The sequence below is a fragment of the Oncorhynchus nerka genome, linkage group LG15 (genome assembly GCF_034236695.1).
Source record: "Oncorhynchus nerka isolate Pitt River linkage group LG15, Oner_Uvic_2.0, whole genome shotgun sequence".
NCBI lineage: Eukaryota > Metazoa > Chordata > Actinopteri > Salmoniformes > Salmonidae > Oncorhynchus > Oncorhynchus nerka.
The window spans coordinates 67610595-67632689 of NC_088410.1; the positions used below are offsets into that span (position 1 = coordinate 67610595).

The window sequence follows — 22095 nt, forward strand, 5'->3', positions numbered from 1 at the left end:
CGTATTTGGTTTTGTCGACATTTGGAAGGTTACCGACAAATTTGCTGTTTCCATTACATTTTTATCGGATGAACTTTACGTGCATAAAATGATTGGATGGAAACTTAGTTTATGGGAAGGTCTGCTGCATGTGTATGTGTGTGTGCGTGAAAGTGTGTGTGTGTGCCCATCTGTGTGTGTGCCGTTCTCACGCGTGCGTGTGCACCACTGTTTGTCGCTGACCTTCACTTGAAACCCAATCTGGAAATGAACTGAATGGGGCCTTGTCTAAAAACGCTGACTATGTGGAACACTGGCAGTGACACTTATAAAATTGATTAGCCATAACTTATTGTATTGCAGTAAAACGCTTGCCTGGGCATTTTGTGTATATGCAGAGCCTCATGCTGCCACAGGGAGTTGTAATCACTTGTCTGCTGATTATTGAGGGTCATCCAATAAAACCACACCACTTCATTAGAATACATCCCCTGTCTTCATTCATGAGAAGACACCTCTAAATGACAGGCACGTTCATCCCACTGTCCTCTATCCAGGAATATTATGTGAAACCAAAGCCAATTACGATTAATAGTCTGTCAGACAGAGTGCTAGAGGTACAAGACTGCACCATAATATTCTGTCAGACAGCCTGCATCAAGACTGCACTAGTGGTATATTTCAAGTTATAGGCTAGTCATTTACCATATCTCTCTGCTGCATTCTGTCCTGTGTTGTTGTGAACATGACCATGTTGTTTTGAATATGACTGTTTTTGTGTATATGCTTTTCAATGGAAACACACACATTGAAACAACCATGCAGCTGGATGTTCTGTGGAATGCTGATCTGTTTGATGTGTTGAGACATTAGGGTTGATGTGTGAAATCTTCCCCTTGGTCTGACTAGTCAGTGACACTCCATTAGATAGATAGCATTGACTATTCACAATGTACTGCATAAGGCAGAATATGAAGTTGGCAACACACACGGACAGAGTGTATGACCTCTGAATATACAGTCAGGGTGGAAACTCATTGTGTATGCTTTATTTGCGTGCTCTTGGGAACCCGGCCAAGTGGAGAGGTGACCCTGTGTATGTGTGCCTGCCTGCTGCTGTCCACTCAACCACAGTGCTGAAGTTGTAAAAGAGGGGGATGGGGAGTCTACATGTGTGTGTATGCTGTGTTAGTCTGTGTCTATGATGTGTTAGTATGAGGTGTGTGTGTGTGTGTGTGTGTGTGTGTGTGTGTGTGTGTGTGTGTGTGTGTGTGTGTGTGTGTGTGTGTGTGTGTGTGTGTGTGTGTGTGTGTGTGTGTGTGTGTGTGTGTGTGTGTGTGTGTGTCTGCGTGCCTGCGTGCCTGCGCGTGTGGTGCGTGCCTGCATGTGTGTGTGGAGTCCGTTTACTCACTGTTGAGTAACTGTTGGTGTTGAAGTTGTGGAACAGGCCCATGCTGTGTTGTGGTAGAGCTGTGTCCATGGGGAACTGCAGGTACTGCTTCATGTCCAGCGGGGGCGGGATCACCGTGGGGGTCCTGAGGAAGGCAGGGACCGCCCCCGGACGGTTCATGCTGCCTGGAGAGAGACAGACAGAGGGAGAGAGATGGTTTATTCAGAATATATCTAAACAGTCAGTGGTATTTTTCTACTGTTTGCCAATGTAACAGAATGTACTCCTTCACTTCATGAGACAAAGTGATGTCAGCAGTTTGGTACTGGGGTGATGATCTGTAGTGTAAAAGGCACACACACACACACACACACACACACACACACACACACACACACACACACACACACACACACACACACACACACACACACACACACACACACACACACACACACACACACACACACACACACACACACACACACACACACACACAAAGACAGACACCTAGAGACTAGATTGAGAGTGAAAGAGGGACAATGAGAAAGAAAGAGAGAGAGAGAGATGGGGGGGTAAAGACTAGCTCTACACTTGACATCCACCTCTCCTCTAATCAGCCATTCCCTCTGAGCCCAGCTCCTCTGAGAGACAGAATAAACACAGACATCCACTCTGCATCATCCCTTTCCTCTCCCCTTCTCTTCTCCTGTGCTCTCTCTCCCTCAAACCTTCTCTCTATCCATCCCTCCCTCCCCCTGCGTTCTCTCTGGCGGTTAAGCAGTGGTGAAAGCTTGCACTTGAGTCTACTGTGACGGGGGAGGCTAAGCTCACAGCTGGAGCGCTGCAGATATCAACCTAGCTCCCCCGTATTCCTCTCTCCATCCCTCACTCTGTGCACCGCTTCCTCTCCCCATTTCAAACTCTCTTTTTTCTGCCTCTGTGCTCTGTAACCCTCTACCCTCCCTTACTCCATGACTCTCCTGCTGGCATTCCTATTCCCTCCCTCCCTCCCTCCCTCTTCATTCCTCTCCACCATTATCCCTCTTTTTAGTGTACAATCAGAATTTGTTTAGTTTTTTTAGGATCATCTTTCATTGTTGCCTTTTATTGCAGGTGCCATTGTGACTGTAGCTACTAAAAATTTGCTACATTTGAAAAACTGGTTCCAAATCCGAAACGCTATGAGCAGGAGCTATTTTAGTTGTGAGAGAGGAAGATCCTTTGAATAGGAGAGACTTGAAGAGGATCTTCAATGAGCCGTCTCTCTCTCTCTCTCTCTCTCTCTCTCTCTCTCTCTCTCTCCAGAAGCTAAAAGGCTGTCACAGCTTAAGCTCAGCTGCAACCGGTCTGTGTGGCTGCTGGTCCTGACATGCCTCCAAGTCTCTGTAGTGAGGGAGGGAAACAGAGAGAGACAGATCTCCTGGAAAAGTAAGAAAGAAAATATGATGGAAAGGGGGAGAGAGAGAGAGAAGGATGGGGGGGTCGGCAGCTCACATGATGGTCGTCATCACCTCTCCTAAACTGACCACAGTCAAGAATTGTCTGTTACTACCTCTGACTTGTTTCAGAACCATCTGTAACTACACACCTACCATAAACACCACCATTCTCACAGAGGGAAGTGGGAGAATGAGAGAAAAGAGGACTGAAGGAGATGATGATGCGGTGTAGGGATTAATGACATCATCAAAGAAGTGGATGAAATGACTTCATGATACTAGAACCCTCTGTTTCGCTTCTCTTATCTCAACTCACTATTCACTTCTCGTGCTTCTGTACTGTTCTGCCTCAGTGTGCATTGGCAAACCATCATTTCAGGTTACATGGTATTAATATCTAGAGGTCAAACCATGTGCTACTATATCATGAACATACATTTACTCAACAGGCTCATTACATATACATGTAACACATTACACATAAAAACATATTACACCCATACAGTACTAGTGCATGAACACATAGACATATAGACATAAACAGCAAATTGGCCAGTGTTAACTAGTGTTGATTTTTTTAATGGCAGTCTCCAAACCCTGACAGTAATTGTGAATGCAGGTTGCGGGTGAATAAAAATTCCAATTATTGGATGTCCTAACTCTGGCTAGATTCTAATAGGAATTACACATCACTTTGTAAGCCAGTATAATGTGACTTGCAGGCCTGATGTGGCCTGTAAACCAGGAGGTGCCTAACACCATTGGGTTAGGGTAAAACTTGGCCATCAAAGTAAAGCCTTATGATATATGTAAAGTATTGTCATAAACAGTTTAATTTGAATAATAACATTCACCTACAGCAGGAACACTTGGTAAAGTCCACAGGACTGAAACGAATTCAACAGCCATGTCTCTGTCAATAACAAATACAGTCATGGGTGGTAACTGCAAATCACTCGAAAAGGCAACGCACACTGGGAAATTATATTCGATTCGTTAGTGGGTGCGTGGCGTTCAAATATTTATTTTTGGCCACCTGTGACTGGAAGTGTTGTACCAGTTTAAGGGGTCTATGGTTATGTTAATTACAATTTGAGCATGTTGGCTGCCAATTCTGAAGTCTTTGTAAATGCTTACATAAGGGCATGTGGCAATAAAGACTTGTAAATATTGTTGTATTGTCCTTAACTCAACACTGAGTGGCCTTGTCAAGAGATACCTCTTGGTGTAATGGTTAGAAATACAATATAAGATGTTATTGCGTAACAATGAACGTGTTAATTCCCTAACACTGATAAAGTATAACAACGTCAGCACTAAGCTAGGTGTTCATTTAACACTCAAAAGTGTGGACCCATATAGACACTGGCCCAGTGTTAAATTTAACACTGGCGGTGTTGATTTAACACGTGATCATTTGCTGGGCATGATATCCTGCATCTACCTGAAAGATGCAGTCTGAGCCAAGCAGACAGTGGCTGGACAGCAGCACAGCCTTCCATCCTGTCTTACTGTCTTACTGAGTGATTTACAATGGCATCAGATCAGTAAACACACACACACACACACACACACACACACACACACTTTTCCAGCGACAAAGGAGAGAGACAGCATTGATCTGACACGGTCGGAGTGGTGCTAAAGTGTTAAACTCCTGCCAAACTCTATAAATCTCCATCTCTCTCTCCTTCTCTCCTTTAAGACAGCCCTGTTCTGTCTGTCCTCCCCTATCCCCTCTGCTTATCACTTTTCTGCCCCAAATGCAAATGTCTGGCTGAGGAGAAGATCAATGGTAGCGTAATAGCTTATTGGATTGTACAGGGGTTGGGAGAGAGATGGAGGAGAGAGACATGGAGATAGAGAAGGAGAGAGAAAGAGATGGAGGGAGAGAGACATGGAGATAGAGAAGGAGAGAGAAAGAGATGGAGGGAGAGAGACATGGAGATAGAGAAGGAGAGAGAAAGAGATGGAGGGAGAGAGACATGGAGATAGAGAAGGAGAGAGAAAGAGATGGAGTGAGAGAGACATGGAGATAGAGAAGGAGAGAGAAAGAGATGGAGGGAGAGAGACATGGAGATAGAGAAGGAGAGAGAAAGAGATGGAGGGAGAGAGACATGGAGATAGAGAAGGAGAGAGAAAGAGATGGAGGGAGAGAGACATGGAGATAGAGAAGGAGAGAAAGAGATTGAGGGAGAGAGACATGGAGATAGAGAAGGAGAAGAGAAAGAGATGGAGGGAGAGAGACATGGAGATAGAGAAGGAGAGAGAGAGATGGAGGGAGAGAGATGGAGATAGAGAAGGAGAAGAGAAAGAGATGGAGGGAGAGAGACATGGAGATAGAGAAGGAGAGAGAGAGATGGAGGGAGAGAGAGATGGAGATAGAGAAGAAAAAGATAAAGAGATGGAGGGAGAGAGACATGGAGATAGAGAAGGAGAGAGAAAGAGATGGAGGGAGAGAGACATGGAGATAGAGAAGGAGAGAGAAAGAGATGGAGGGAGAGAGACATGGAGATAGAGAAGGAGAGAAAGAGATTGAGGGAGAGAGACATGGAGATAGAGAAGGAGAGAGAAAGAGATGGAGGGAGAGAGACATGGAGATAGAGAAGGAGAGAGAAAGAGATGGAGGGAGAGAGACATGGAGATAGAGAAGGAGAGAGAGAGATGGAGGGAGAGAGAGATGGAGATAGAGAAGGAGAGAGAAAGAGATGGAGGGAGAGAGACATGGAGATAGAGAAGGAGAGAGAAAGAGATGGAGGGAGAGAGACATGGAGATAGAGAAGGAGAGAAAGAGATTGAGGGAGAGAGACATGGAGATAGAGAAGGAGAGAGAAAGAGATGGAGGGAGAGAGACATGGAGATAGAGAAGGAGAGAGAAAGAGATGGAGGGAGAGAGACATGGAGATAGAGAAGGAGAGAGAGAGATGGAGGGAGAGAGAGATGGAGATAGAGAAGGAGAGAGAAAGAGATGGAGGGAGAGAGACATGGAGATAGAGAAGGAGAGAGAAAGAGATGGAGGGAGAGAGACATGGAGATAGAGAAGGAGAAGAGAAAGAGATGGAGGGAGAGAGACATGGAGATAGAGAAGGAGAGAGAGAGATGGAGGGAGAGAGACATGGAGATAGAGAAGGAGAGAGAAAGAGATGGAGGGAGAGAGACATGGAGATAGAGACGGAGAAGAGAAAGAGATGGAGGGAGAGAGACATGGAGATAGAGAAGGAGAGAGAAAGAGATGGAGGGAGAGAGACATGGAGATAGAGAAGGAGAGAGAAAGAGATGGAGGGAGAGAGACATGGAGATAGAGAAGGAGAGAGAAAGAGATGGAGGGAGAGAGAGATGGAGATAGAGAAGGAGAGAGAAAGAGATGGAGGGAGAGAGACATGGGGATAGAGAAGGAGAGAGAAAGAGATGGAGGGAGAGAGACATGGAGATAGAGAAGGAGAGAGAGAGATGGAGGGAGAGAGAGATGGAGATAGAGAAGGAGAGAGAAAGAGATGGAGGGAGAGAGACATGGAGATAGAGAAGGAGAGAGAGAGATGGAGGGAGAGAGAGATGGAGAGAGAAAGAGATGGAGGGAGAGAGACATGGAGATAGAGAAGGAGAGAGAAAGAGATGGAGGGAGAGAGACATGGAGATAGAGAAGGAGAGAGAGAGATGGAGGGAGAGAGAGATGGAGATAGAGAAGGAGAGAGAAAGAGATGGAGGGAGAGAGACATGGAGATAGAGAAGGAGAAGAGAAAGAGATGGAGGGAGAGAGACATGGAGATAGAGAAGGAGAGAGAAAGAGATGGAGGGAGAGAGACACGGAGATAGAGAAGGAGAGAGAAAGAGATGGAGGGAGAGAGACATGGAGATAGAGAAGGAGAGAGAAAGAGATGGAGGGAGAGAGAGATGCAGGAAATGAGATGAAGTGAGAGAGATTATGAGACGGAGGGAAAGACTGTGTGTAGGTTGACATGTGGATTGATATTTTTACCTCCTCCTCCACCAATACTTTCTCCCTACCATACAAACATCATTCTGGTATAATGAATTGATGAGTTGATGAAGACAGTGAACCTTGAGATAATGTTGTACTGTCACACAAGAAATCTGATTTGACAATTTAGCAGACACTTTAACTCTTTGTCTGTAATAACAGCTGAGCTGTGAATACATTATCATGTTAATATCCACTGTGGAGGCTGGCCTTCTAGGCAGAGTTCCTCTGTGTTTGTGTTATTTTGCCCAACTTAATTTTGAATCTTTATTGGCCAGTCTGAGATATGGCTTTTTCTATGCAACTCTGCCTAGAAGGCCAGCATCCCGGAGTCGACTCTTCACTGTTGACTTCACTGTTGACTGGTGTTTTGTGGGTACTATTTAATGAAGCTGCCAATTGAGAACTTGTGAGGCGTCTGTTTCTCAAACTCGACACTCAACCATCTATGAAGGGTTTCACCAGCCTTATTAGCCTTTAAAATTACATTATAAACTATGTACTTGTCCTCTTGCTCAGTTGTGCACCGGGGCCTCCCACTCCTCTTCTCTAACTGGTTAGAGACAGTTTGCGCTGTTCTGTGAAGGGAGTAGTACACAGCATTGTATGAGATCTTCAATTTCTTGGCAATTTCTCGTATGGAATAGCCTTAATTTCTCAGAACAAGAACTTTGTTTCTGGCCATTTTGAGCCTGTAATCAAATCCACAAATGCTGATGCTGCAGATACTCAACTAGTCTGAAAAGGTCCGTTTTATAGCTTCTTTAATCAGAACAACAGTTTTCATAATTGCATAATTGCGAAAGGGTTTTCTAATGATCAATTAGCCTTTTAAAATGATAAACTTGGATTAGCTAACACAAAGTGCCATTGGAACACAAAAGTGATGGTTGCTGATAATGGGCCTTTGTACTCCTTTGTAGATATTCCATTAAAAATCAGTCATTTCCAATAGCCATTTAGAACATTATCAATGTCTACACTGTATTTCTGATCAATTTGATGTTATTTTAATGGACAAAAAAAATGTGCTTTTCCTTCAAAAACAAGGACATTTCTAAGTGACCCCAAACTTTTGAACGGTAGTGTATATAAAATATATATGATTTTTTTTTACCTATAGAAATTATATACAAGTAAATATATCATTATAGGAGTGCTGCATTACTGCTTATGGTAATGTTAATGTATATGTATTGGTTTGACCTTGACACAATGTCTGCCCTCCATGAATTCCCAGTCACCCCCAACAGTCTAGCAAGAGCACATGGCTCACAGATATACGGACACACACACACACACACACACACACACACACACACACACACACACACACACACACACACACACACACCGCCACCCAGCCCCCCACCCCCATGCACATACCCAGCTGTGCCTAAGGCTGCTGAAATTGGCAATTCATTTACCCAATTCAGACTTAATGATCACAGAGGTAATGTCAAAGTCAGTGATGTAGTGGAGCCTCTCAGTATTCCCTGCCTGTCTCTATCTCTATCTCTGTCTCGATCTCACTCCGCTCAGAGGAACCAGGGCTTCTACTGATGTGTTATCTTGCCACCACCTCCCCCAATGAAAACCTGATAAGAGGCAACGCCGCAGGGTCCATATAAAACCACTGCATTGAGGCCAACGCTTCACACGCACACACACTCACACCCACACACTGTGGATTAGTTTAACACTAGGCTAAACACATGATGATGCCACTCTGCTACATCTGCATGTCAATGGGGCTGCTGTTGCACAGCCGGCTGAGAGACAAGCTAGCTAGCTACTGTACTGGATTAACCAGAAGCTCCTGACAAAAGGCAGTTTAACTGCTGCCAGAGAGCTGGCAGCCAGGAGGGGAGGGCTGGGATGAAACTGTAGCATAAGACAATTCTGGCCCAACTGCAGATCCCTTATCCACTGGATCTGCTGGATTTGTTCTGGCCATTGTGAGGTGACAAGGTGACTTACTCTGCACTGACAGCAATTCGGGAAGATAAATGATTACAATTATTATCAGGGCAATCAATCGCACACCGCATCAGTTACAGAGATGGATTGTTATTTAATCCTCTGTTGCTCTGCAGCCAAAATGCTGCCCAGGAAAGTCTTCTTTTTGCAAAAGCTTGTCACATCATCACATATATTGAGACTCTCATTTTATAATCATACATTATAGGTTCAGTTGTGTAAATGTTGTGTAAATGTTCTCTACTGTATGGCATGTCATTCACAGAACCACAGTGCTAATGTTTTTATGCAGGGGAAAGATGCTCCTCTCTCTGTGTCGCATTCTGCCACTGTGAAGGATTGACCTGGGCTTGAAATTGTATTTACTGCAGCTTAGCTTACCCTCCAGCCAAAGGCAGCTATTTTGACCTACGCAGGGGGCACACACACACACACACACACACACACACACACACACACACACACACAAGCATGCATACACACACACACACACGCACACACACACACACACACACACACACACACACACACACACACACACACACACACACACACACACACACACACACACACACACAAGCATGCATACACACACACACACACACACACACACACACACACACACACACACACACACACACACACACACAAGCATATACAAAACCATGCACATGCACGCAAACACACACACACAAATATCAACACACATGCAAGCTTGCAAGAACATGTGCAAGCACACACACACACACACACACAAGCATCCTACACACACATAATACAAATATTGATTTAGAATCTATGGGGAGTGTAATTAGCTAAAGTCACAGACTCATTTGTTATTAATGACTTCTTCAGAGGGCGAATGGGAACTTTATAAGAGAAACACACACACAGGGCACACATACACACACACACACTTATGAATTGCAATAGTTGTCATTTGAAATAAGTACATGCCTAAATTAGGCAGATTTATTCAGTCAGAGCCGAGTGTGTTCTCTCGTTATCTCTCTTCCAGTCCCAAATGATAATTACAGCGCCATCAGAAGTGAATTCTTAATAGACACAATAACTACCAGGGCACAATGTGTTCCTGTCATATAACCTCACAGGCCTGACACTCATTCACATAATGATCTATTACTTCTTCCTCAGAAGGTGAGCTCAGCATCACACACACACAGAGAGAGAGAGAGAGAGAGGCATAGAGGAGGTGAGGGAGAACACATTGTTCACTTCAGCCTTCATCTGGCTTTAATGATAGATGCTCTGCACCTCAGTGGCCAGGTTTAAACGCTGCCTCAGAGTTTGCTGGGAACTTTGACAAGTGCACTCTGTGTGTGTAGGGAAGAATGTGTGTGTTAGAGCTAGAGTTTGGGGAAACTGTCAGGGATTTTGAAATGTATAAGTGAGAAGAAGTCTTAAAAAAATATATAATTCTGCACTGTCTGCAGACAGTGTGCGTGTTACAGAGAGTGTGTGTATGTAAATATGGTATGTCATTGAATGTGTGTTTGAGTGCTCACTGTAAAAACACATTTGTTGTTTCAACATATTATTTCCAGTCATAAAGTTGCATGGGCTTTTTCAAGCTCTATCAACTTAAAATGTCAAGCTCTCCAACTTACACCACATTTACTTTGACTAATACAAGATAGGTAAGGCAACTGCACCATTTGTCAGCATAACCTACTGCTTATAGTTGAATCAGTTTAAGTTTAAGCAGAGATAGCTAGCTTCCCTATTTTCAATGAAGCTAACTGTCTAGTTAAGTAGACTATATATTGACTAAACAACCCTAACCATGATATAATAGAGCTTTCAGTAGCGTACATCATGCTCCCATCTGTCTCTTGCTCATGCATTTTATTTTAGTTTTAATAATTGTCTTTTTCATTTCACCAACAGGCCACTTTAACTTCAACGACATTTTCAGAAAACGGTTACTGAAACGTTTTACTTGTTACTTTATACATGTGGTTGTTTATCTACCTTTGTTGAAGGCACGGACTTAGGTCAAATCAAATCAAATCAAAGTTGATTTGTCACGTGTGCTGAATACAACAGTGAAATGTTTACTTACAGGCTCTAACCAATATTGCCTAAAAGGTATTAGGTGAACAATAGGTAAGTAAAGAAATAAAAACAACAGTAAAAAGATAGGCTATATACACTAGTGAGGATATAAAAGTAGCGAGGCTACATACAGACACTGGTTAGTCAGGCTGATTGAGGTTGTATGTACATGTAGATATGGTTAAAGTGACTATGCACATACGATAAACAGAGAGTAGCAGCAGCGTAAAAAGAGGGGTTGGGGGGGGGGAACACAATGCAAATAGTCCGGGTAGCCATTTGATTACCTGTTCAGGAGTCTTATGGCTTGGGGGTAAAAACTGTTGAGAAGCCTTTTTGTCCTAGACTTGGCACTCCGGTACCGCTTGCCATGCGGTAGTAGAGAGAACAGTCTATGACTGGGATGGCTGGGGTCTTTGACAATTTTTAATGCCTTCCTCTGACACGGCTTGGTGTAGAGGTCCTGGATGGCAGGCAGCTTAGCCCCAGTGATGTACTGGGCCGTACGCACTACCCTCTGTAGTGCCTTGCGGTCAGAGGCCAAGCAATTGCCGTACCAGGCAGTGATGCAACCAGTCAGGATGCTCTCGATGTTGCAGCTGTAGAACCTATTGAGGATCTCAGGACCCATGCCAAATCTTTTTAGTTTCCTGAGGAGGAATAGGCTTTGTCGTGCCCTCTTCACGACTGTCTTGGTGTGTTTGGACCATTCTAGTTTGTTGTTGATGTGGACACTAAGGAACTTGAAGCTCTCAACCTGCTCCACTACAGCCCCATCGATGAGAATGGGGGCGTGCTCGGTCCCCCTTTTTCTGTAGTCCACAATGATCTCCTTAGTCTTGGTTACATTGAGGGATAGGTTGTTATTCTGGCACCACCCGGCCATGTCTCTGACCTCCTCCCTATAGGCTGTCTCGTCGTTGTCGGTGATCAGGCCTCCCACTGTTGTCTCGTCTGCAAACTTAAGGATGCTGTTGGACTCATGCCCGGCCATGCAGTCGTGGGTGAACAGGGAGTACAGGACGGGACTGAGCACGCACCCCTGGTGGGCTCCAGCGTTGAGGATCAGCGTGGCAGATGTGTTGCTACCTACCCTCATCACCTGGGGGTGCCCCGTCAGGAAGTCCACGATCAAGTTGCAGAGGTAGGTGTTTTGTCCCAGGATCCTTAGCTAAGTGATGAGCTTTGAGGGTACTATGATGTTGAACGCTGAGCTGTAGTCAATGAATAGCATTATCACATAAGTGTTCCTTTTGTCCAGGTGGGAAAGGGCAGTGTGGAGTGCAATAGAGATTGCATCATCTGTGGATCTGTTTGGGCGGTATGCAAATTGGAGTGGGTCTAGGGTTTCTGGGATGATGGTGTTGATGTGAACCATTACCAGCCTTTCAAAGCACTTCATGGCTACAGACGTGAGTGCTACGGGTCTGAAGTCATTTAGGCAGGTTGCCTTTGTGTTCTTAGGCACAGAGACTATGGTGGTCTGCTTGAAACATGTTGGTATTACGGACTTAATCAGGGACATGTTGAAAATGTCAGTGAAGACACCTGCCAGTTGGTCAGCACATGCCCAGAGCACATGTCCTGGTAATCCGTCACTCTGGATTAAAGAGTCTGCTAAATGACTAAAATGTAAATTTAAAAAATGTACGGTTGCAAAGAATGCTGGGTATATTTCTAATGAGCGCTGCCCACCCCAAAAACATTTTTTTTATTCAGCACAACTGTTATGTTGCTTCAGTAGATTTCACTTCATGGTTGTGAATTTCTAAGTTGAGTAAACACGTAGTCTTTAGCTGATTGAATTTGATTTCATAGGTTAAGACAATTTGAGTGAGTTGACTAATTTAGTTGACTTGAATTTTGAATGATTCTCAATATATATTTTTTTACATTTCTTGTGCGTGTGACTGCGTGTGTGTGTCCAGTGATGGTGGCAGCCATTATGTCTCCAGTGGTGAACACAACTATGCTCTGCCCCATCAGACTCCTCTGTAGTTATTTACAAGACACTGTTTAACCTTGTTTTACACATGTGATGTCAGAATACACTTACTAGCTAGGTTTCAATCCAATTGGTGAAAGATTTTCATGGGAATATTCTAAAATCTGCATAAAAACAATATGCACATTTTCCCACCAGAGATATGTATCCATCAAATTGACTTGTTGCTGATGAATTCCCATGTACTGCATAAAAGAAATACTACTTAAACGGGTTTCCATCACATTCTCATCTCTACTGATGGTTTTGTCCCCATATAGCGAATGTGCACACTCTGGTATTGGCACGTGCGCTCTAGCCAACAGCTCACAGATACAGTGCAGGTATAGCCTAAGTGAGATTATTTTTATTTGTCAAACGGCAGCCAAGCATCGATTATTATGTCACCAGAATCGTCTTACACTTTCACCACGCTGTGAAGTTCATCGGAACTTATTTTATCTGTAGCCTAAAAAACTGCAAGGTTTCCCGAGTCGTAGTGAGAGGACCACACAACATGTCATCGCTTGACTCCAAGTTTGCTTCGATATGATGGTTGTTATATCAATATTTTAGCATAAACGTTTTCCACAGCCATTTCTCGTATAATTGATTTTACAAACACAAAAAGATCCCACCTTGTCTAGCCTATTTTGTTTTGGAGATATTTAGAAAGTTTACTGACAAATGTGTGATTTCGTGACATGTTTTATCCGACATGTACTTTACTTGCATAAAAAGGTTGGATGAAAACGTGGCTACTGTTCCAAAATTACTCAAAAGACTGCCTCGCCGGGTTCACCAACTACTTCAACGACAGAGTTCAGTGTGTCAAATCGGAGGGCTTGTTGTCCGGACCTCTGGCAGCCTCTAAGGGGGTGCCACAGGGCTCAATTCTCGGGCCGACTCTCTTCTCTGTATACATCAATGATGTCGCTCTTGCTGCTGGTGATTCTCTGATCCACCTCTACGCAGACGACACCATTCTGTATACTTCTGGCCCTTCTTTGGACACTGTGTTAACTAACCTCCAGATGAGCTTCAATGCCATACAACACTCCTTCCGTGGCCTCCAACTGCTCTTAAATGCAAGTAAAACTAAATGCATGCTCTTCAACCGATCGCTGCCAGCACCTGCACGCCTGTCTAGCATCACTACTCTGGACGGTTCTGGCCTAGAATTTGTGGACAACTACAAATACCTAGGTGTCTGGTTAGACTGTAAACTCTCCTTCTAGACTCACGTTAAGCATCTCCAATCCAATATTAAATCTAGAATCTGCTTCCTATTTTGCAACAAAGCATCCTTCCCTCATGCTGCCAAACACACCCTCGTGAAACTGACTATCCTACCGATCCTTGACTTCGGCGATGTAATGCGGTCTATCACAGTGCCATCCGTTTTGTCACCAAAGCCCCATACACTACCCAACACTGGCCTGTATGCTCTCGTTGGCTGGCCCTCGCTTCATATTCATCGCCAAACCCACTGGCTCCAGGTCATCTATAAGTCCTTGCTAGGTAAAGCCCCGCCTTATCTCAGCTCACTGGTCACCATAGCAGCACCCACCCGTAGAATGCTCTCCAGCAGGTATATTTCACTGGTCACCCCCAAAGCTAATTCCTACTTTGGCTGCCTTTCCTTCCAGTTCTCTGCTGCCAATGACTGGAATGAACTGCAAAAATCACTGAAGCTGGAGACTCATATCTCCCTCACTAACTTTAAGCATCAGCTGTCAGAGCAGCTTACAGATCATTGCACCTGTACATAGCCCATCTGCAAATAGCCCACCAAACTACCTCATCCCCATATTGTTCTTTTTTTTTGCTCCTTTGCACCCCAGTATTTCTATTTGCACATTCATCTTCTGCACATCTATCACTCCAGTGTATAATTGCTAAAATGAAATTATTTCGCCACTATGGCCTATTTATTTCCTTACCTCCCTAATCGTACTGCATTTGCACACACAGTACAGTATATAGACTTTTATATTGTGTTATTGACTGTACGTTTGTTTATTCCATGTGTAACTCTGTGTTGTCTTTGTGTCGCACTACTTTGCTTTATCTTGGCCAGGTCACAGTTGTAAATGAGAGCTTGTTCTCAACAGGCCTAACTGGTAATATAAAGGTTTTTTAAAAAAGTGATTGTTAAGCAAAAGTGCAGTTAACCCGTGCTTCCCTCAAACCAAGGCACGCTGCCCACTATTTATCTATTTATCTATGTTTAAACTTTCTCAAATAACAGTTTTATTTTCAAACAGCAGTCTGAAATGAGATGCGTTCTGCTTCCTCATTAATTCACATAGAAGTAGCACATTTCACATTGGCGGACAATTTACGTTTGAGGCATGCTATGCTATTGTAAGGTGAGGATTAGCTACATGAGCCGGACAAACTTCTCTCTTCAATGAGAGCCCAAGCACTCCCCCAGTGTTTCCCCAGGTCACGTATGCAGACATTTGCACATCCTCAGTCAGAACAGAACCTTTCCAAAATTTCGCCCTGGCACATTTTCCTTCTGGGTCCCACTTTGCCTTCATTGTTGTTTTTCTTACTAATAATGACATTGTACAGGTGTGCATTCCTATCAAAATAATTGCCTTATTAACTTATCATAATGCAGTTTCTGTATATTGTGATATGTAATTTCTGCTGTACCACACCATATGTACATTGTGTTATTTTATTGTTGCTCTTTAAATATATATATTTTTTTAAATATTTTCAAATTTTTATTTTGTATTTATTTATTGTTAACTTCAGTTTATTTAGTAAATACTCTCTTAACACTTATTTCTTCTCAAAACTGCATTGTTAGTTAAGGGCTTGTAAGTAAGCATTTCACTGTAAGGTCGACACCTGTTGTATTCGGGGCATGTGACAATGAAATGTATGGAGCATAATGCGTTCTGTGTGTATTCCTTTATAACCGCGGACACGCAAGGTACTAATTGCATAACCTTTATGGTGTTAAACTCAATTGTGCTTACATAGCTATATTCTTCTATAAGTTCTGTAAAGCAATGCTAATGGTGTCAGAGAACTATTGGCTTGTGTTGTATGCTTTGACGTTGCCCTGGCCTTAGCATGACCATTGCATTGGCCTGTGTATTCATTTGGCCTGTTTAGCATAGCTCTGCCCTGCCTCCTTGTGGAGCCCTTGTGGAGCCCTTCAGTTACTGTTTCTTATATCATTCATAATTGTCATGTTGTCAATGAGACGTGTTATTTTTATAGCAGTGTAGTTATGTCACTTCATTGTAGTATTGTTTCATTACTTTATCCTGATCTTGTAATATAATTGCTAATAATTCCTCTTTATTTTGTACTTTCAGAAACCAAACAAAAAGATAATTGAACCTAATTTGACATCATAACTGGAATTGGACATCTTCCTTGCTGAAGATTGAAGACAGCTGTTGTATGCTAACTACATACTGTTGGAAGAGGGAGTGGGGCGGATAAGGGAGTGGAGAGGATGATGAGGTAGTGGGGAGGTGGGTGAGCTAATGTCAACATAATTGCATTATGGAACTGTATTTGATTTGTATGTGAACTGTATGTTCAATTTAAAAAAAAACTTGTTCAGTAATGATTTCACTTGTTAGCTGGCGGTGAACTATGTGGCCATTGAGGACAGCAGTGTTGATCAGATGGAAAAATATATTCTTATACCACTTGGTGCTTTTCTGAGTGCATACCACAAAGCTGTTATTCATGTCCGCCTTATCCACTGCCCCCACACGGTCTGGTTTGATCTTTCTCTCTCCCGTCAGGTGAACCACCTTCCCTGTGGCTTTCATTTCTCCTGTAGCTCCAAGGCATAATGATTGGTCTCTTCCATTATGTCTCCCACCAGCTCCTCTGTCAGAAACCACTTGAAGCACTCTGCCTCAGATGGAAATGGCAAGGGGCTTTGCACTCCAGACTGGGACTCATCAAAACCAACAGCAAGGCCAGGAGGGGTGAAACGGCTGCTTTGCTTTCCAGCTACCTCAGACCCTCCGTACTTCACCCACGGTTGGTCTGCCTCCATCACCACCAGCATCTTCACAGGGACCTGGGACTTTGTCGGTTGACAAGGGGTTCTCACTTTCAGGGTTCTCAAAGTCTACAAGGCTGGAGAGCATCTCACCACTGTCACTGTCAGCATCTAATTCCTCACTTTCACACTCAGACTTGAATTTCCTAAAATTTCCACATTTGTGAGTTGTCTTTTGAAAGACATTGCTAATGCTACAGCTTAGGCCACTAGCTACATACATAAACAACAACACTGAATGGCTCCAAGTGAGTGTCAGGGGGATGTGATTGGGTGCCAGTGTGGTGATACTGATGATTTGTCCCCACAGATGGTTTGTTTACATAGCAGGTTAGAACAATTAACGTGGCAGGTTAGGTGAATTAACGTGGTAGGTTAGGAGAACTAACACAGCAGGTTAGGCTAATTAACATAGGAGGTTAAGAGAATAAAGTTAAGGTTAGAAAAAGGGTAGGCTTAGCTACAATGCTACAGTTGTCAACAATGTTATTGATGTTATAGCAAACGAGGTGAAGGGATGGTTCACTCATCTTCGAGTAAACTAACGGAAGTGAATGATGGAGAGTAAATGATGGTAGACGACACACCCCCTTTGAATTCAACAGACCCAACTCATCTTGTCACCTCGTCTTTGGTTGACGCGGATAAACAAACATGGCGGCGGCACAAACTCTACCCACTGTCGGATTACTTTCGACATTTAGAAAGAGATTTACTAAATAATTTAGTTCACTGGTGAGCTCACCCCTCATGTGATAAATTGTAAATAGTAATTGCTATTAGCTAATTCATATTATGGTTTCTGTCAGCCGAGAGTTAACTAAATATGACTGCTTGTATTAACTCACTCTTACCTCAGGTAGTGCTAGGACTAATGTAGTCTACATTTTTAGATTTGGATGAGAATTGTTTTATGCGTTTGCTACTTCTGTGAATGTCTGAACATCTGCATCCAAACATGAACTTCTCACATCCAGGACATATAGTTGTAAAGACTGTGTTTGTGCAAAATGTTTCTGTGACAAAACAGTGTAGCCAGCTCAAAAACGCTGACTGTTCTAATCACACAGGAGTGTTCTAATCACACAGGAGTGTTCTAATCACACAGGAGTGTGCTAATCACACAGGAGTGTGCTAATCACACAGGAGTGTTCTAATCACACAGGAGTGTGCTAATCACACAGGAGTGTGCTAATCACACAGGAGTGTTCTAATCACACAGGTTTAAGCCTCCGCTGCAGGGACCACTGTAGAACGATCACACACACACGTGTGCTCGTACATGTCAAAGGGTTAATTAATTAAAATTTGATATTCTCCCACACAACATCCTACTTCTACAGAAATTGCTAATGCTTTTTAGACATACATACATACATACATACATACCTACATACATACATACATACATACATACATACATACATACATACATACATACATACAGTACAGTACACTACACATGTACAAAGTACTCGTATCCATACATCTAACCTGTCTCTTTCTGTCTCCCACGTGCATATGCACTCACGTGCACACTCAATCACTCATGCACGCACACACACCCAGACACACAGTGACAAATTGGCTGCCGAGATGTGATGTTAGGCTACAGAGGGCATTGTGATGATGATGATGGTGCAGAATGGTGTTTCAGTGAGTGAGCACCTTTAATTTACCCAGCTGAGACAGACAATGACAATAATGATGACTGATTGTCAGTGTTATTTACGGAGCACCTTAACCAAACCCAAGGACACCTGTTACAATAGAATGAACAATGTAAACACAACACACAATATCCCCCAAAAAGTTTCAAGAACAAATATTACAAAAAGGTTAAAAGAAAATATAGGTTTTATTGTCACAAACATGGGATTGTGACAGTTTTCCTACTCCTCTTCTGAGGAGGAGTAGGAAGGATCGGACCAATGCGCAGCGTGGTAAGTGTCCATAATACAATTTTAATGAAATATCACAGAAACACAGAAAACAAAAGAATAAGAGAATAAATGGAAACCGCCACAGTCCCGTATGGAGCAAACACAGACATGGAAAATAATCACCCACAACCAACATGGGGAAAACAGGCTACCTAAGTATGATTCTCAATCAGAGACAACGATCGACAGCTGCCTCTGATTGAGAACCATACCAGGCCAAACACTGACGGAAAATAATCACCCACAACCAACATGGGGAAAACAGGCTACCTAAGTATGATTCTCAATCAGAGACAACGATCGACAGCTGCCTCTGATTGAGAACCATACCAGGCCAAACACAGACATGGAAAATAATCACCCACAACCAACATGGGGAAAACAGGCTACCTAAATATGATTCTCAATCAGAGACAACGATTGACAGCTGCCATACCAGGCCAAACACAGAAATACAACATAGAAAAAAGAACATAGACTACCCACCCCAACTCACGCCCTGACCAAACTAACACATAGAATTAATAAAGGAACTAAGGTCAGAACGTGAGTGGGATAGGTTTTGTGAAATGTGTTGTTTTAGGTAGTAGCAGGACAAGCATATTTAGTCATTTAACCGACAACCACATATCACAGTCATAGTAAATACATTTTTCCTCAATAAAATAGCTAAGAGTGAAACATTAGCAGAGGTCAAATAAACGCTGAAAAATAATAATAATAATAATAATAAAAGATAAAACCACAACACACCAGAACAGATTAAGAGGCTAAGATAAGTCAGAGATGAACAAAGAGAAACAAAAAAGTGTTTTATTTATTTATTTTTATTTAAAATAGGTTGTTTCTATAGTCCTAATATCTTGCGGTAGAGACTTCCGCAGTCCTGGTGGCATAACATTGAATGACCTGCCACCAAAAGACAGCAGCATGCTTATGACAGCGAATCAGGAGGTACAGTGGGGCAAAAAAGTATTTAGTCAGCCACCAATTGTGCAAGTTCTCCCACTTAAAAAGATGAGAGAGGCCTGTCATTTTCATCATAGGTACACTTCCAACTATGACAGACAAAATGAGAAAAAAAAGTCCAGATAATCACATTGTAGGATTTTTTTATGAATTTATTTGCAAATTATGGTGGAAAATAAGTATTTGGTCAATAACAAAAGTTTATCTCAATACTTTGTTATATACCCTTTGGCAATGACAGAGGTCAAACGTTTTCTGTAAGTCTTCACAAGGTTTTCACACACTGTTGCTGGTATTTTGTCCCATTCCTCCATGCAGATCTCCTCTAGAGCAGTGATGTTTTGGGGCTGTTACTGGGCAACACGGACTTTCAACTCCCTCCAAAGATTTTCTATGGGGTTGAGATCTGGAGACTGGCTAGGCCACTCCAGGACCTTGAAATGCTTCTGACGAAGCCACTCCTTCGTTGCCCGGGCGGTGTGTTTGGGATCATTGTCATGCTGAAAGACCCAGCCACGTTTCATCTTCAATGTCCTTGCTGATGGAAGGAGGTTTTCACTCAAAATCTCACGATACATGGCCCCATTCATTCTTTCCTTTACACGGATCAGTTGTCCTGGTCCCTTTGCAGAAAAACAGCCCCAAAGCATGATGTTTCCACCCCCATGCTTCACAGTAGGTATGGTGTTCTTTGGACGCAACTCAGCATTCTTTGTCCTCCAAACACGACGAGTTGAGTTTTTACCAAAAAGTTATATTTTGGTTTCATCTGACCATATGACATTCTCCCAACCTTCTTCTGGATCATCCAAATGCTCTCTAGCAAACTTTTGACGGGCCTGGACATGTACTGGCTTAAGCAGGGGACACGTCTGGCACTGCAGGATTTGAGTCCCTGGCGGAGTAGTGTGTTACTGATGGTAGGCTTTGTTACTTTGGTCCCAGCTCTCTGCAGGTCATTCACTAGGTCCCCCTGTGTGGTTCTGGGATTTTTGCTCACCGTTCTTGTGATCATTTTGACCCCACGGGGTGAGATCTTGCGTGGAGCCCCAGATCGAGGCAGATTATCAGTGGTCTTGTATGTCTTCCATTTCCTAATAATTGCTCCCACAGTTGATTTCTTCAAACCAAGCTGCTTACCTATTGCAGATTCAGTCTTCCCAGCCTGGTGCAGGTCTACAATTTTGTTTCTGGTGTCCTTTGACAGCTCTTTGGTCTTGGCCATAGTGGAGTTTGGAGTGTGACTGTTTGAGGTTGTGGACAGGTGTCTTTCATACTGATAACAAATTCAAACAGGTGCCATTAATACAGGTAACGAGTGGAGGACAGAGGAGCCTCTTAAAGAAGAAGTTACAGGTCTGTGAGAGCCAGAAATCTTGCTTGTTTGTAGGTGACCGAACACTTATTTTCCACCATCATTTGCAAATAAATTCATTAAAAATCTTACAATGTGATTTTCTGGATTTTTTTTCTCATTTTGTCTGTCATAGTTGAAGTGTACCTATGATGAAAATTACAGGCCTCTCTCATCTTTTTAAGTGGGAGAACTTGCACAATTGGTGGCTGATTAAATACTTTTTGCCCCACTGTATGTGTTTGATAAGCAGAGAGATGCAAGTTTACAGACGGGGCTGTTTAGACAGGGCACTATGTGGATTGGGTTACCCTCTTCCTTAAGTCATCCTTCTTTGGCATTTCATTTTCTCTGTCACTCCCTCTCTGTCGCCTACTCTCCATCCCCATAGAGGTGGCAGAGTCTCAGAAAAATTAATTAAATGTTTAAAAAGTCTGAAAACATGTGTACTGCCCTTCACTATTCACAGGCCAAGCAGACAATCCCACCTGAATAAGATTGAGAGTTAGGGATGGGATAGTGTGGGATTGGGAGGAGGAGATGGTCAACTCACAGATTGGGGGAGTAAGGCAATGAGAGATGAAGCGAAAAAGAAAGAGAGAGGATAATAGCATTGGGACAGAGGGAGTAGAACGAGGGGAGGACAGAAAGGGGAGGAGAAATGGAATGAGAGGGATCTGTGTTGGTGGGGGACGGGGGCAGACTGCGTATTTTGAGGTGAGCCCAAGGTGACCACGGGAGGCACAGCCGCATGTTAACCTGCTGGTTAATGGACAGACGATTTACCATCTGCTGGTAGCTATAGCCATCAGTGGAGGCTGCTGAGGGGAGGACGACTCATAATACTGGCAGGAATGGAATCAATGGAATGGTATCAACCACATCAAACACGTGGTTTCCATAAGCCGTCCTCCCCTCAGCAGCCTCCACTGGTAGCCATGCAGCTGAGCT

General features: G+C 43.2%; 1 pseudogene; it reads right to left on the bottom strand.

The window, feature by feature from the left end:
* Positions 1 to 22095, bottom strand: part of LOC115143714 (zinc finger protein 385A-like) — an 83723-nt pseudogene that overhangs the window by 38677 nt on the left and 22951 nt on the right.